Genomic DNA, 18,350 nt, shown 5'->3' with positions numbered 1-18,350 from the left:
TCCTTTTCTTATCTTAATATGTTCTTCATTTTTTGTATTTTCATCCAAATCACTATGTGATCAGAACATCCATTATACTTAATTCCTTTTTGTTTTTTTTTTTTACTTTTAAACTTTCTGAAATAAAAAGATAATCTATTTCAGTTTTAATATAATTTCTCTTATACGTCCCGTGTTTATTTTCCCATAAGTTTAACTTACCACTGCTCATAATTTCAGTAACTATTTTAATATCAAAATTATTTTTTTTCCTCTTAGGTTACAATTACAACCCCCTGCTATTATAATATTCATATTTACACATACATAATGAACTATACTTTTGAACATTGTCTCTCTTTTTTTTTTGGTAACATATGCATATAAAGCTAAAACTCTATATACATATTTTTCCATATTTTGTCTAACAATGTTATTATACCTAGTTCTACTATTGCAACATCTAATATTTTAATGTCTTCTTGACATAATACACATATGCCCAAGGTTTACCTTCATAACAACACAGCCCAGTTCATTGACTCCTTAAACAGTGAGACAAAAACATAACTGCAGAAGCACAAAGTCCTGGAACATCATATTCCCTTGCTGGGAAAGTAACCACTTGGCCACTATAGTGAACTTTGCATTTTCTCTGCTGTAGTGCAATCTCAGTCTTGGTATATTTAAGTAGGGGGGGTGTGAGGGTGAAGTCCCCAACTTTGATGGTTGTAATTTCTTATGGTTGGATTTTTCATTGGTGGCCAAGTAGTTTCTACCCAATGTTTCTCCCCTTCACCAAAGAGGAGTTTTTTTTATTGATATGTACATTACATACTACTTACATCTTTGCATATTTGCATTATTTACATCTATTTACAAATCTCCATACATTATAAATATCAGTTTAAGCATTCCCCACTCTTTTATCCACAACCAAAACTTTATTTTTCTTTCCAAAATCTTTGTCAAAGTCCATTTTCCATTGTATTCAATTTCATTTAGTCTCTCATTCCATATAGTCCATGAAGCATAACATATTAGTCTGTCCATTTTCTTCACTTCTTCCTGTTTATGTTCAACATAATAACCAAATTCTATTATGTCCATATTTATTTGTTCAAATTTAAACACACTTTTCACCCTATTATATTTACATATTTCTTTCCACAAATTATTTATTTCACATTTCAAAATCACATGCTCAGTAGTCTCATACTCTCCACATTTATTACATATTCTAGCTTGCTCTTTTGTATGGCATATTTGCCTTAACAGGCAAGTCTCTAATAGACAATCACCTTAAAAAAAAATATTTATTTACTTATTTCCAGTTTGATTACTGGGGAATTCCACTAGGCCCAGAGAGTCTGTTTTCAGTGGAGCCCCAGGGAGAAAAGATCCATGAAACAGATTACAGTAAACATAGCAGTCCAAAAAATAGAAGTACAAATACATATCAAATAATACAAAGTGTGAATAATATTGCCCATAGTGGAAAAATATTGTGCAGATACAGTTTAACAAATTCACACAGTTAAAGTCAAAAATCAAACGCTATTTACAGTATTTGCAGAGTGTGAGAGATTGTATGGGAATTAGCTATAGAAGGTTATAGCCAGCTATAAGGTGCTTAGGAACTCAGGAGGATACCCTCCCAGGGGCTTTTGTTAAAAAGTTCTAGGTAGGGAGAATGAAGTTACATTTCCATTTGGAGGAGAAGTAGGTGTAAAGCTGAGTTTTGAAGTTGTTTGTGTTTGATATTGTTCTTCATGTGGAAGGGAGAGAGTTCCATTTCTTACCTAAGGAGAAGGAAACAGGAAGTTGTCAAGCATGATGTTTAGGTTTGTGGACAGTAATTAAGTTTTGGTGTTCAGATCTGAGAGTTCTATTTGTGGTGTATGGGGGAAAGATGTTAGTTAGAGTAGGGCATTTGGTTGGATTAAATATTAGTCTATGTGCTGAAGTGAGCTGGAGGAAGTCCAGTTAATTTGTGAATTCTATCTAGTTGAGGGATTGGACAGTAACACAGTGATGAGTGGAATGTTTGGCTTTGGTGGCAAATTTAGAAATTGCGTTATAACAACATTCAATTTTGGAAGTGATGGAAGGGGATGGGTTAGTTAGTAGTGGTGTGCCGTACAGAAGATAGGGAAGGAGGTAAGAGGAGGCCATAGTATGCCTGGTAGAAGTACAGAGGAAGTGGTTGTTCCTGTATAGCATACCTAGTCTTTGGTGGGTTTTCTTTATATTTTGCTGAATATGGATGTCAGACTTGAGGTGTTCATCTATAGTTACACCGAGTTGTTTGGCAAAGGGAACAACTTCGATCAGAGAGTTGAATTGGCTAAAGACTTGGAAGGAATTTTTATCAAAAGCAAAAGATTTTCAGGGTGTAAATAGCAGTATTTTAGATTTGTTATCATTGAGAGAAAGGCGAGTTTGCTACATCCAGATCTCAGTAGCTGAGAAAGCAGTCTGAGCTTTAGATAGGAGTTCAGGGAGGTTAGTGGCAGAGCAGACAAGTGTAGGGTCATTGGATGACTTTGGCATTAGGTATAGCAGAGTGAATGTTATTGATAAAGGTATTTAACAGTATTGGTCCAAGGCTGGAACCCTGTGGTACACTGGTAGGGGTGGGTAAGAAAGGTGAGGTGCCTTTTTTCCATTTCACAGCCTAAGATCTATCTGACAGATAGCTTGAGAACCAGGAAATAGTATTTTGGGAGAGATTTAGGTTTGTGATGTGACTTAGAAGGTGCTTATGGGAAACAGTATTGAATGCTTTAGAGAGATTTAGGAACATTGTGAATACTAAATTCCCAGAATTTTGGGCTTGATTGACAGTTTCTAAGAATGAGAGTAGAGCTGTTATGGTGCTATGTCCTGACTGGAAGCCATGTTGGGTAGGAGTAAGAAGTTGGTATTTAATCAGAAAAGGCATAAGTTGGAAGTGGATGCATTTTTCTAGGATTTTGGAGATTGGAGAGAGAAGAGCTATAGGGCAGCAGTTTGAAATATTAGTGATTTTGCCTCCCTTGTGGAGAGGAAGAATAAAGGCAGAATGCCAGAGTTTAGGGACATAGGATTCCTTTACAGATCTTTTAATTAGGATACTAATTGGGAAAGCTAAACCATTGCCAGCAGACTTGAGAATGGAAGAGGGGATGTTGTCAGGTGCATTGGAACAGGGTTTAAGTTTGGATATAAGTCTTTTTATGTAGTTAGTGGAGACAGGTTTAAGCTCAAACATAGGGGGAAATTATTTGGGGACTTAGATATGGTGGAATGTAGAAGAGATGGGTGGTTGTTGGGAGACATTTTTGTTAGGTCGGATATTGACTCTATAAAGAAAGAGTTGAATAGTGAGGCTAATTCGATCTCAGGTTTACTTGGATCAGGATAGGGGTTATTTCTGCAGCCTGGGTTGAGGAATGAGTTTATGGAGTTCGAAAACAGCCTAGGATTTTGGGGTGGTTGGACTGGAGCATAGTGTAGTAGGATTTTTTGTCTTTGAAGATTTTTTTTTCCAAAGTTACGGAGGTGTGTATATTGCAGAAGGGTTTTGGGAAGTTTATTCTTTTTGTAATGCTTCCAGGATTTGCCTCTTTGATGCATAATTTGCTTTGTTTCTTTGGTTAGTCAAAGGGCAGTTATAGTTTTTATTCTTTTTTTAGTTCACGGAGCTAGAGAGTTTAGAGCATCTAAGAAAGTAGAATTAAAGTGGTCTATGGCTTTATCAAGTGGAAGGGTTTTTAGAATGTTCCAATTCATTTGTTTGAGATAGTTAGAGAAGGTTTTGGGGACAAATTTGCTAAGGTCATTACATTCTTTAACCTTTTTATAGTTATTATATCTCATCATTTTGGCTTTTTTCTTACCTATTTCTAAATCTTTCCATGGATCAGTACAATACAATGCTTTCATAATACTTAAGTACCACTCTTTTCTATTTTTCTCACATATATTCTTTTTTATTTTCAATAACACAATTTTGTTTTGGTACTCTTTCATTTCTTCATTCACAATGCTTTTACTTCATTTTTTTAACTTCCATTCCTATAGTATTATTTCTATCATATTTTTATTTCCCTTCATAATACATTTTAATACCTTATATAAAATTAAAGATGCAGCATGTACTATTGGGCTTATTATACCCAAACTTCCTTGCTCTTCATTCATATACAGAATCCCTCTTTTGACTGGATTCAGTGTAGATCCCCATATAAAAGAGGATATAATCATGATTAATTCCTTTTCATACTTAATAGGAATCATATAGATGTTAGCAACATAAGCATGTTTTCCTATTACCATGGTATTTAACAAGTGTGCTTTTTGTAGGAAAATCTATATGATTTCCAAAAATTAGTCATATCCGTTACTTCTTTGAGTGCATTATCCCATTATTGTTATCTGTATTCATTCCTTAAAAATGTTATTCCTAATATAGCTATATATTTTCCATTGAACTCAGCACCTCCTATCATACCTTCAAAACTAAATCCTTTATTTTGCTCCTTATCTATACTTAAGTCAATTTATTTTCAACTCTATACTTAATTTTTCATTTACTTTTTCAATCCATAAACAATTAATACAGTATCATTTGCATAATTATACATTATTGGCAATTGTACTTCCTTCATCATTTTTTATCCACCACTACTTGACATTTTATTAATTTCCTTCAGTATTACATTCATAAGTAATGAGAAACTTATACTACTAGCTGGGCAGCCCTGCTTTAATCCACAATCTATTTTTATTTCTTCCCCAAAATCAACATTTTACTCTTAGTTTCACATAATTCCTTTCATAAACATATTTTATTATTTGTAATATGTTTTGCTTACATTATATGCCTGCTAAATTCCCCATATTGATTTCTATTGAATATTATCATACGCTTTACTTATATCCCCTATCATAACCCTCACTTCTACATTTTTATTTATGATATCACCAATTATTTATCTTATTATCCATAATAGCTCTTGACTTCCTTTTCCTTTTCTTCCAAATATATTTTGGTCATATATTCTATCCATTTTTCTGTAACCTTTTTGTTATTATTCTCATAAAAAAATATAATCTGTATTATTCAATGTTATAGGTCTTCAATTTTTATCTCCTCTTTATTTCCTTTTTTAAATATAAATTTTATAACTCCTGCACATATCTCTTTCTCTTTAATTCCAGTTTCTAACCCTTCATTCATAACTTCTATAAAAATATTTTTGCCACTCTTTCATTTCTTTATATATGCCATATTCAATTTGGTCCAATCCTGTTGCACAATTCATGTTAATATTTCTTAGAATTTCATTCAGTTCTTTCATGGTTATGTTTTGTTCTAAACAGTCAGTATCTTCCTTATTTAAATTTTCACCTTTATAAATGTGTTCTATGTTTTCTTCTCTCTTAACAAATAATTCCAATACATATTCTTTAATTATTTTGTATATTCCTTCTTGCTGTCTTATTCGCTTGCCTTCCTTATTTTAATTCTCTTATCATTTTCCTTATTTTATTAGTTTACTCAAATATGGTGCTACCTCTTTTTTATTTCCTTGTAAACAGTATTTTTGCTTATATAACAAGTTGTTAATTTTAATTTGATTCATTTTATGTATTTCTCTTTCTTTTTCATAAAAGGAAATTCTCCAATAAATCTCTAAATGTTTCTTGACTTAATATCTTAAATCTCTCTTATTCTTTTCTTCTTTTCTTCCTTATACATTCTAAAAATACTTTTTTATATTTTTCTTTAAAATTAAGCCACCAAACAGTCCGATTCTCATAAAATTCCCTCAAAGTCATATGATTTTTCCATACTTCCATAAGTTCTTTTTTCTCTTCTAAATTTAATTCATTTTCATTAATTCTCTTTATTCCTTTTCCTATTCTTATATATTCTTCATTTTGCGGTACTTTAACACATATTGTCACATTATCTGATAATCCAGCATACTTAATTCCTTTTTTTATAACTTTTAAACTATAAGATATTTAAAGATAATCAGTTTCTGTCTTAATTTCATTCCTTGTATAGGTCCAGTGGTTATTCTCCCATACACTTAACTTTCCACTTCTCATAATTCCGTTAGCCATTTTAACATCACAATTGCTCTTATTTTTCCTTAAATTAAAATTAAAATCACCCACAACTATAATGTCCATATTTACACAAACATATTCAAGAATATTTTTAAACATCATTTCTCTCTCTTTTTTGTTACATATGCATATAAAGCTATACCTCTATACACATATTTTTTCCATCTCATGTCTATCACCATAGTTCATCCTAGTTCCACTATGGTTACATCTAATATTTTAATGTTTTTGATATAATATACATATGCCCAAGCATGTTTCTTTCCACATGTTCCAAGCTACCACACCATTTCAAAGTTTTTTAGTTTGTGTTCTTTCTTCCTCTGTTAATAATCTGATAGCTTCTAAAATAATAATATGTGGATCTACTGCAGAACACCATTGCAATATACCTATTTTCCTTTTAAGATTTTCATAGAGTTCATGTATAAAGTTAATATTTTCAGCTCTTAATAAGGATTAGTATAATAAAATGTTTATAATAAAATGTTTATCCCTTTTCTTTCTTATTTTCTCTAAGCATTATGTTTTTGAATTTTCTTTTCCTTTCTTTAACTCTTTTCCTGTTCAAATTCTATTTATTTCTTACTGTGCACCACTCAGCGTCTTCCTCACTTGTCTTATTTTTTTCTTTTTCCTTGTTACTTTCTTTAACTTCATGTATAACCTCATTATCAGTTACATCTTTTTGTATAACACATTCTACTATCTCTTTATCCCGTATAACTTCATTTTCATTTTCTTGCACATTTGTTTCACATTCTAGCCATGAATGACCAGTATTCAAACATTTTTGCACATTTAATCACATATATTTGCATTATTTCCTATTTTACCACATAAATAGCATATGATTTATCACATTCATTGATTCAATGATCATTTTTCCACAAAAATAACTAGTTTTTGGTTGACCCCTGTATTTCACAAAACCCCTATTACTATGACCATCAACAATACTAGGTACGTATATAACATTATCATTTTCCATTCTCAGTATTACTCCACATTACCATCCCCCAGTCCATAGTCCTCTTTCGTCATATATTTTTGTAGTGTCCATTACTTCTTTACATAGAGTTAACAGATGTTCTTTCTGTTCTTTTGCTTCAACCCCTGTTGTAAATCAATAAATCAATGGATCATTATTCTTTTCTTTGTTTGCCTGTAAAAAGCTTGCACAGCATATTCTGACCATGGATAAATATATTTTTTTTGTTCATATGCACACAAAAAATTTTCCATGGCCTGCCAGGTCTCAGATATCAAGGCACAAAAAGTCTCTTTATTAATTAAAATAAATGCTCTTACCTATTTTGCTTTGAACCCCAGAGGTGCTATGACAGAGTAACAAACCTTATACTTGTCTAAACTTTCTTTTTTTACAGCTGATATGTACTGTACACTTCTTTTTTGTTTCTTTTATTTCTTCTTTCTTCTTTGCTCCTTCTCACACTGTTTGTGCATACGATTTTCTCTCTTGAACTTTTTCTGGCACAGTCTCTTCTTCTCCTTTTTCTTCTTCTATTTTCCCCATGATGTCACTACTTGAAATCGCTGCTCCACTTTCTGGTTCACTTTGGCTTATCATTTCTCCAAATAATCATCCCTCAACCCTCCTGACTGGAGGGTTGTAAGTATGCATTTTTCAGAGGTAACTTCCCCTCATTCAAATAATTTCCTCTGAATGTTTTCCTCTGAATCCATCTCTGTTACAGCTACAAACTCCTTTTCTTCCACTATCACTGTTGTTTCTACATCCACAGCATCAGAAAAAAAAAAAACTTCTAGTAGCGATTCTACCATTTCAACTACATTTTCAACAGCTTTCACTTCATTTTCATCCAAAGCTGAATCAGCCATATTTTCTTCCTGTTCCTCCTGGCTGCCTCCGTGCCTGGGCAGGAAAAATGAAGTCAGTATATGTAACACACAAATCTTTCCCCTGACAACGAAGAGTAGGGGAAGTTCCTTGATGCCCTGGCCAAATGCATCTCATTGGGCTGCTGTGTTAACCAGTGTAGACAAATTTCTATTGGCTCAGGCTGCATCAAATGACTTGATCAAATGGAAGGAGTCTGAGACTTAAATTTAAAAAAAAATACTGGATCTTGCAGAATTACCAGAGTAGGAATAAGATTCAGTTTGTCAAGCAGATGTATTTGTACATGCACACCTGGTTGGTATTGATGGGAAGGGGGAGGCGAGCTATATAAGGTTGGTTTTTAGTAAGGTCTGGTCTCTATGGCATGAGTGCTTGGGAACACATCATTTTCATTTGTCTATGCCCAAGCTACCAGAGCCTTTCTGGTGATATAGGTAGTAAATGTAGGGGTTTCTGGGTCATGGTCAGGTAAAGTACGATTTATTATAACAAGCTTTAGTTAAGTTAGTTAGGATTTGGCAAGTAGTATTACTGAAGATGGGTAGTTAGATGAGGATTGGTGCTCATGGTTTGCAGGTGAGAAGCATTTATCTTAATTTACTTAACGTGTTGTAAAATAAGTATTTTATATGTAAGTGTGCATGTGTGTCTGAATGTGTGCATGTGTGTGTGTGCATGTGTGTGTGTGTGTGTGTGTGTGTGTGTGTGTGTGTGTGTGTGTGTGTGTGTTTGTGTGGGTGTGTATGTGTGTAAGTTTGTGGTGCAAATATATATGTATATATGGATGGATGCATGTATGTGTCATTCATACATATTCTGAATTGCCCCTGCATTCACAGAATGCCTATGAGTTTACCTAATAAGTTTGGTCTGTTCCTTTGCAAAGTTTGTGCTTTTTCTAGGAGGTGTGTTAGGATTGTGATCACTAACTAATAACATTCATTGGAGATTCAGACTTAGTAGCTGTTATAAATAACACAATAATGCAAAGCCTGTTACTGAGGTAATGTAAGCATATAAAGTCAATATACATTCCTGATTTGTTTAGACAGCTTTATTAAATCATCCAACGAAAAAGAAAAACTCCGTACTGCTGAAATACAAAACAAATCCACTTAGGCAAACAGCAACCAGCAACTCGGCACTTTATTACTTAAAACGCTAAAATATTACACACGTTTTTCGTTTAAACCAATGTTTAAACTTCTTCAGAAATTGGCAAACACCGGCTTGCTTTAATACATTCACTTATATAGGAAACAGTTGGTCCGTGCCCGCCAAAATTCAAACCAATGCAAAAAATCTTTAAAGCCACAGTTATTATTTCCAAGTGTGACTTTTAAATTAAACATGAAAATGATTTAAATAAACTTCTTGTTATCTGTTTTGATTTGATTTAAAATGTATTTCCTGGGTTAAATAATAAATTTGTTTCGCTGTATACATTAGTAACATTAATTTTAAAATGAAAACAAGTTAGACATAAATAAAAATGAGTGTCATTCGTATTACGAACTGAATCTTACTAGCCGATATGACATCCTGACTATTCATTTTGGACTAATTCACTTAAAATAATTCATTTTAACAATAATAATATTATTATTTGTAAAAAATTAAATATGTGCAGCATATTAAGCAAAGCAATCGCTAATAAAAAACTATTGTAAATAATTCATATTAAATATTAAAAATAAGCGTTTCTTTTGCTTTTTTTATTTTTTATATATGTATATAAAGATTTATGCTTTATGCATAAATTCATCAACTAACTCATGCACTGATTAATAGGATTGAATATAACCTGGTATTCAATTAGCAATTGTGTCAATGTATTTATGACCAGAATTCAATCCTACTTACCACATAAATGTATATTAATATAATAAAATATCTTACATGTCAGTAACTATCTATGATTCATTGACATGATATGAAATAAAAATTATAAATTATATCAAAAAGTTGTTCATTTTATGCAACGCTTCAAATGTTAGTATTATGTATAATGTTATGAACAACTATAAATACATAAAAAATATATATATACATATATAAATAAATAAATAAATAAATAAATAAATAAATAAATATGGGGCATTATTATTACCTATTTTTGTTTTATAAAAGTTGTTATTATATATAATTAATTATCTTTCCAAGCTTCTTAATTTTAACAGACTACTTATTGAACATTTTTCATTCAGACCTGGGTAGGTGAATGCATTCAATTTGATTTGCCATAACAATTCACTTTTCTCTAAAAGTAAATTGAATGGACCACCTCTCATGTCTTGCTTGAGTTGAAAGATAACTTTAAAGCAAAATTTATGGTTGGGGTATTCCATGACGTGTCTTGACAGAGCATTGTCTTCTTTTTGTAAATTAATGCTTCTTATATGCTCATACACCCTATCTCTTAGCCTTCGCTCCGTCTTTCCAATGTAGAAACAGGGACAACATTGACAGGAGGCCAAATACACTATTCCTTTAGAGTTACAATTAAATTTCCCCTTTATATAAACTTTGTAGCCATTGATAACTGATGAAATACCTGAAGACATGTGAAAACAATAAGGGCAATTTCCACATTGTCCCATCCCTCTATTCATTATTACTGATCTATTATTCTGATATTTCTGCAAAATATTTTTCAGGTTAGGGCCTTTCCTACATATAATTTTGGGCATCGGGCCTAGCTTAACCATTAATACATGATCTTCTTTAAACATATTCCAATTTTTAAGTATTATCTCTTTAATACTGTTAAAATCCATAGAAAATCTTAGGATACATGCTGCGCTGTAATTTTCATTATTTAAACGTGCTCTTAGCATTGTTCGTGCTTCAAAGGTATTTTGACCTCCTGCATCTGAAGTGATAACATTTTTCCATTTTAATATAGGAATAAAGTAGCCCATTTGTCTTTTTATTTTAACTTCTTCTAATATGGGATCCAAGAAGCTAGAAGGATACTGTCTATTAGTGAACATCTGTTTTAACAACAAACATTCTTTGTCAAATTCTATATCCGTTGTAATCATGCATGCTGCCCTAACGAGTTGTCCTTTTACTACCGATTTTTTCTGGTGTATAGGATGCTGGCTAGAGAAATGTAGGAATTTATCGGAATAAGTTGATTTCCTAAAGATGTTCGCTTCATAACATTCATTTGATGTGTTCTTGCTTAACCTCACATCCAAATAAGCTATAGATTCTTCATTGACTGTATGAGTAAAGTGCAAAAAGTTGGTACTCCTATTGAAGAAATTTATCATATCTGTTGCCTGATTTTCATCTCCTTGGAATATTATTAAAATGTCATCTATGAATCTAGCATAGAATATTATTTTGTCCTTAAACGCCATATTGTTGAAGATGAAATTCTTCTCCCAAAAGGACATGACTAGATTCGCAAAACTTGATCCACATGGGGATCCCATCGCAGCTCCTTTTGTTTGCTTATAGAATTGCTTATCAAATAAGATGAACTTATATGACAGAATTATGTCCAGCAATTCTCCTACAAGAGCTATTTCATCTGATTGTGCATTATCACGTATATTTTCTAATACCCATTCAATGCCTTGTTGGTGAGGAATACTGGTATAAAGTTCCTTCACATCAATTGAGATGAAATTATTCTCTTGCTGATAAATTAGATTATTAATCTTCTCCAAAAAGTTCCATGAATCCTTAATAATCCATTCATCCTTAGTAACATATTTTTTAAGGATTAAATCCACATATTTGGCATAGGCATATGTAGAGGAATTTCTACCTTCCACTATTGGTCTAAATGGTGGATTCTGGATACTTTTGTGGATTTTTGGCACTCCAAATATAGTTGGTACTTTTGGCGCTTCTATCATTAAGTAGTTGAAAAGATGAATATCAATTCTCGCTTCTATAAACAATTCATTCAACAGACTTTTGATGAATTGGTTAGCTTTATTGTATTCATTGATTGATGATTTCAGAGTTAATGACATTCAGAAAAAAAACATGCTAATGCAAAACTTAATATGTTGGCAAACTTTTAAGTATGCACTGGCAATACCTGTCCCTGTTGTCCCCCCATGATTTTTAGCTTCCTGATTGTCTGCCTGGTGTTGAGCTAAGAGGTTGAGAGGTGAATAGGGGAGAACACAGTTACACACTGCATTTTGACAGCAGTGAGATGAGAAGATATGTTCCTGTATGGCAGTTATTTATATATCCATTCATTCAATTGATTTTAATAAAACTTCTGAGGTGTATAATCACAGTCCTTCAGACACCTGCAACTGATTAAGGGCTTTCCTCAGATTTATACTTGCTCTTGCTCGATTTACTGACTTCCTCTTAAAGTCAGACCTGGTTATGGGGACACACCTTATTAAATTAATAAACTAGGCCTATACAAATATTCTATATCATTTATTGTATGGGGTCTAGTACAGGAAGAATTACTACCGGGAAAAATACATAAGTGCTCCTCTTTCACACTCTCTGTTCTGATTTTAAGGGATAGTGCTATGATCTGTAATGCACTAAGATGGATCGGTATGATGGTCACGTGTGTGTGTGTGTGTGTGTGTCTGTGTGTGTGTGTGTGTGTGTGTGTGTGTGTGTGTGTGTGTGTGTGTGTGTGTGTGTGTGTGTGTGTGTGTGTGTGTGTGTGTGTGTGTGTGTGTGTGTGTGTGTGTGTGTGTGTGTGTGTGCACATGTGTGTAATATAGGTGTGGGTACATAGATACTCTGAACGGTCATTGGCTTTGCAGAATATCACTGATCTTGCATCACATTTTGATCTGTTCCTCAAAATATTTCTGTTCTTGAGGTGTATCAATGAGGTTTAAAGTCACTAAATAATAACAGACATTTGAATTACATACTTAGTAGCCTTCAGAAAAAAAAACATAATAATGCAAGCCCTGCTTTTCTGGCAATTTTATAATTATATAAAACAGTATTTGTCCCTGATTATGGTCCTTTGTCCATTATTATTATTTAGATTTCTCCTTGATTCTTGAGCTAAGAGGTTAAAAGGTATATTGGAGTGAAGTGGAGGGGTTATTGTGATAAAGACTTGATCAATGTATTCTGACATCAGTGAACTGAGAAGATACCTTCCTATGTGGTTCTTATTTATGCATTTATTCCTTCATTTGATCACACTCAAACTTCTGATGTATCATAAAAGTGGCTGTAAGTGATGGTGTGTGTGTGTGTGTGTGTGTGTGTGTGTGTGTGTGTGTGTGTGTGTGTGTGTGTGTGTGTGTGTGTGTGTGTGTGTGTGTGTGTGTGTCTGTATGTATGTTTATTAAACTGAAATGTATGTGGCTATTATTTAAATATTTATTCATTCATTTGATCCCAGTCAGGTATCAGAAGTGTTCACAACTATAGAATCTGTCTTTGTAGATGAGTTAATAGGTTCATAGGTGATTAATAGATTATTGGCCCTAGGGTCTTTATAAGCCTAGGCATGTTATACACTTGTTCTCTTATTGACCAAGTTGTATGGTCAATATTTGTAGCACATGTCTATGATCAGCACCAACTACCCTTCTCCAAGAGGGACATCGGTGACACCCCCCGGTGTAAATTTGTGGTCTCCCATCCAGTTGTCTAAGTTATGCTTAAATAGGGTCATTAAGGAGCTCTGTTTTATGTGAATTGAGAGTTTGTTCCAGAGGAGTGGCAATCTCTAGGAGACTTGTTTGTCTTTGTCTATGTCTTGTTAATGTTGCAAGCTAGATCAAGATCCCTAGAGTTAGTGAACCTTGTCCCATATGACTTGCAAATGTGCAGCATTTCCATTACGGCAGAGGCTGAGATGGTTCTGTAGGCCAGGCAGAAGTCACCTCTCACAAGCCTATAAGATACAGAGGGCAGTGATAGGCCCTTCAGTCTGACCATGTAGGTCATGTGTTGAAGGCCCTGAATTTTCTTCATGAGAAACTTCTGAAGTCTCTCCAGCTGCTGCAGGTATCTGTGAGGTACATATTGAAGGGAACATTGTACTCTATTAGTGGTCTGATGAGGAATGAGTACAGGGGAGTTATAATGTCTTTAGATCTGGATGTGATGCTGTTACTTATGAGGTGTGCAATATAGAAGGCCTTTCTTACCACTGTGGATAACACCGTGATTGAAGTTAAGGTTGCTGTCAACCTGTGTTCCCAAATCTCTCACCACAGGGTTTGAGCAAAGGGGGGCGTACTGTTAATATTGTAAGTTGCAGGGACTTCCCCTTTGCTGAAAGGGATGAAAACACATTTTATTTTTGCATTTAGTTTAAGTCCATGACTTTGGCACCAATCATTTGTCTGTGTAAACCCTTTTTGTAGTATGTTAACATCATTGGGATTCAATGATTGCACCCATTTTCAGTCATTGGCAAACCTGGTAAACCACATGCTATCTATTTTCTCCAGGACCTCTGGGAAATTGATTCCTAACAGTAGGGGGCCCAACACAGATTCTTGTATTACACCACTGGTTACTGGTCTGCTGGTAGAGGTGGAATCCCTAACTTTGACTGTATGTGTTCTGTCAATGAGCCAGTTGGCTGCCCATCTAGTGACATATGGGTTAATTCCCAGCTTTGTGAGTTTCTCAATGATGCCTGAGTGGAGGATTGTGTCAAAAGCCTTTGCTAAGTCAAGATAGGTTGTATGTACTGTTTTGCCTTCATTCAGAGCTTTGGTGACATTCTCAGAAAAGTTCACCAGGTTTAATAAGCATGATCTACCCTTAACAAAGCCAAATTGGGTTGGGTCAAGAGTTTGAAAGTCACCTATGTCTTTGTTAATAAGTTCCATGATAATTCATTCCATGTCCTTGCAGATAAGGCTGGTTAGACTTATGGTTCTTTAGTTCCCAGGGTCAGTTGATGGACCCCCTTTGTGCAAGGGAATTGCTGTTTTCCACTCTGCTGTGACAAAGCCAGTACTTAGACTGTGGTTCCACTAGATCCTGTGTTAGACCATCTAATAGACTGCTTGGGATGTTATACAGTCCCATGGAAGCTGTGTTTTTGGCCATGGGGAATGTGGTCATGACCTGCTCTTTGGAGATACTAGGTAAAGGACTGGTGATGGGTATGCTTTGGGGTATGTCTGGTGGGAACATGGGTGATGTTTGTGCTAAATCTGTCTGCTATCACGTTGGTGATGTCCCCAGGGTGAGTATGAGTGGTACCATCCAGTACTAGATCGGCACAAAGCTGGACCTTCCCTTTTAGATTTCTGAAGTAGCTAAAGAATACCTTGTGATTATCCTTAGCTAAGGATGCCAGTTTAGCTTTGTAATTGGCTTTATATGACTTTACAAGATATCTAATTTGCTTGTTCAAGCTGTGGAGGGTGTTCTTCCTCTGCTGAGTCAGTTCCCTCTTGTTCTTAGACATTAGTTTCTTTCTCCTGTTGTATAACCTATTTATGTCTAATGTCTACCAGGGTGGCTTGGTTTTTGCGAGGACCTTGTTTTGATCAGTTAATGTACAGCAGAGTCTATACATTTGTATAAGTGTTCACACAAATGCCCTGTGTAAACACCTATACAAATGCCCTGTGTAAACATCTATACATTTGTATAGGTGTTTACACAGGACATTTGTGTACACCTCTGTATAGGAGTCATTGTTGACAGTACTAGCAGGGGATTTGAAACTGTCTATGCCATCGCTTAGGAGGCTATCGTTTGCTTTTGAGAAATCTTAGGCACTCAGGTATGATTGTTACTTCGAACAAGACTGATTTATGATCAGATCTTACCAGGGCAGGCAGCACACAGAGGATAGTGCAGAGATCCCCTGTGTTAGTGAATACTAGGTCTAGGGCATTCGAGCCCCTTGTGGGGGTGCAGATTATCTGTTCTAGAGCATTAGTATTAACAAAGTCTAGGAACCTTAGGGTGAGCGTGTTTCTGCTCATATATGACTCCCAATCAATAGAAGGATAGTTGAAATCAACCAGGACAAAGGTGTTTTGCTTTATAGTATTTGTTTATTTATTTATTTATTTATTTCCAGTTTATTGACTGGGAAAGTCCACTGGGCCCAGTGTGCCCATTTTCAGTGGAGGCCCGGAGAGAAAAGCTCAAACAAGCAAAATGCAGTAAAGATTTATGATACAAATAAAAAGTAAAATGCTGGATACAAATACACAACATATGCTTAATAGATTATTTACAATAAAGATAGGTATATTTACAATCTTGACATATGAAGAATATTTTTGATTATAAGGAGATGGCATTAGGGAACTAGAAGTCAAGGTGATAGACACTTGGTTAGAAGCAGATGGATTGTTGATGGGTGTATATATTCTGTAGTGGGCAGGGTGGTAGGGTCTAGTAGGGGTACTATAGCTAACTATGATTGCTATACATATGGTGTTAGTTGTGGGACTAGTATGTAGGAGGTAGGAGTCATACAGTTTTTCTTGTCTGTTGTCATGTATTTGTCCTTTATAGGGATGGATCTCTGTCTTTCTTTGTTTTCTTTCTTGTTTGTTTTGAGGTCTGAATATGTGTCTTTGCATCTAGTTCTTGCATGGCTGGGGTGTTCTCTGCAACTGGTGACTTTGAACACTGTGTGACTGTACAGACATCAGCATCATCCTCAGCAAGAGTGCAGTTTCTGAGTTTGCAGTTTCTGATTTAGCATTAGTTAAGCAGATCTCACTGAGTTTGTCTCTTCTCTGGCAAGCAACACACAGGCAAGCAAGCACCTAAACAAGTAACTGAGGTGAGAGGTGAAGACTGACCTGCAATGGCAATGCAATGTGCTCCTCTCTATTCCAGGCCTCCAGGCTGACTGATACTGATCCCTCACTCAGAAGCTGAATCAATTGCAATTGTCAATTATATTTGTTTTATATTGGGACATCATCTGGGGTGAAGGAAGAATGCTGTTTTTTGGCTAGACATACCCAACCTGGACACCTGGAATCGGGAGAGCTCAGTCATTTCTCTCTTTATATATTCCAGGAGGGTACAGTGATCTGTAATCCACCCAACATTCATCTGACAATCAACACAGCACTTGTTATTCTATGACTTGAGTGCATGATGCATATATAATAACCTAGAACATCAAAGAGGTAGCTGACTGTGACCTCAGCGGTGTCTGACCTGGTGGGGGAACATTTATGTGTGAACATTATGGAGTAGCCTATGACCAGAACATTTTTTTTTTTGTTTTTTTAGTGGGCTTTGGCTGATGAGACACTGTTGTATGTGTGTTGTTGTGTAGATTATTATTTTGGGTCTGCAGTGTGTGCAGCAGGTTTTCACTTGGGAGGTCCCTGATTTTTAGGTTGGCTACTAGTATGTACCTCTATGTGTGGGTTACGTGGTGTTGTGTGCTTATGTATAAGGTGGTGTGACGTGTGTATGCTGGCAACCTGTTTGATAATCTGGTTTCTTGTTGTGAGAGAACTGATTTCAAATTCATAGTATAGCTACAGCTCTCACATGTTGTATGCCTTTGTTTTAGGTGCAACTTGTTGTAAGTATATATGAGGCAATTGCTACATTGCCTCAAGATGCCCATGCCAATTAGGCTGGCTGGAGAAATTGTAGGAAACTGTCCATCCATTATGGCAGGTATATACTGTATCAACTAGTGGAGAGTGTGCTAGATGGACCAGGTTTTGCTGTAAGACAAAAAAAGTGGGCATTCTGTGGAGGGCTAGGGGTAGAAAACTGTGACAATGCTTCACAATGCACAACTGAGTTGCTCGCTAGGCAGCAGTGCAATCTCTGAGCAGCTCCATTAAACTGAACACAAACTGGCACAAATACAAAGCTTAAATACAAGTGAAGATAAATGATTTTAAATTAAGTAACCCAAGGGATAGCCCAAGACTGAGCATTATATAAATTTTTGTGGCCAGTTCTTATTATTTTAATTTTATTACGATATCATTTCTCAGGTATACAGATTCAATACATTTTGCTTCAGTTGCAGGATTTGTTGGCTATTGTTGAACACAAATGATTGACCTTGCTGTCATTTGGTCAGGTTTAGTAATCATTAGCTTGGCTTTGCATGTATAATGTGCCAGGTGGAATACTTTACTGCAGATGTTTTTTTTTTTTTTTTTAACACAGCTAGAGGTCTTTCATGCTCGCAGTCACAGTTGAGTGTAAAAAGGAGATCCTGCCCAGTAGGGATGACTGCAATTAGGAATACAAAAGAGGGGGCTGGAATTTATTGGAGGAAGATGGCAAAGGAACCAAGGTATTGGGAACAAATAATTAGAGAAATAAAGATCATGGAATGGGAAGAGGCCAAGGAGACATTTGGATTACATGATAGTGACTATCCCTGTCACAGACTGATATTAAAGTACAGACAAAGAGAAACTGA

The sequence above is a fragment of the Protopterus annectens genome, chromosome 1.part1 (genome assembly GCF_019279795.1).
Source record: "Protopterus annectens isolate FY-2018-M chromosome 1.part1, PAN1.0, whole genome shotgun sequence".
Taxonomy (NCBI): Eukaryota; Metazoa; Chordata; order Ceratodontiformes; family Protopteridae; genus Protopterus; species Protopterus annectens.
Note: the sequence above shows the minus strand (reverse complement) of the source record.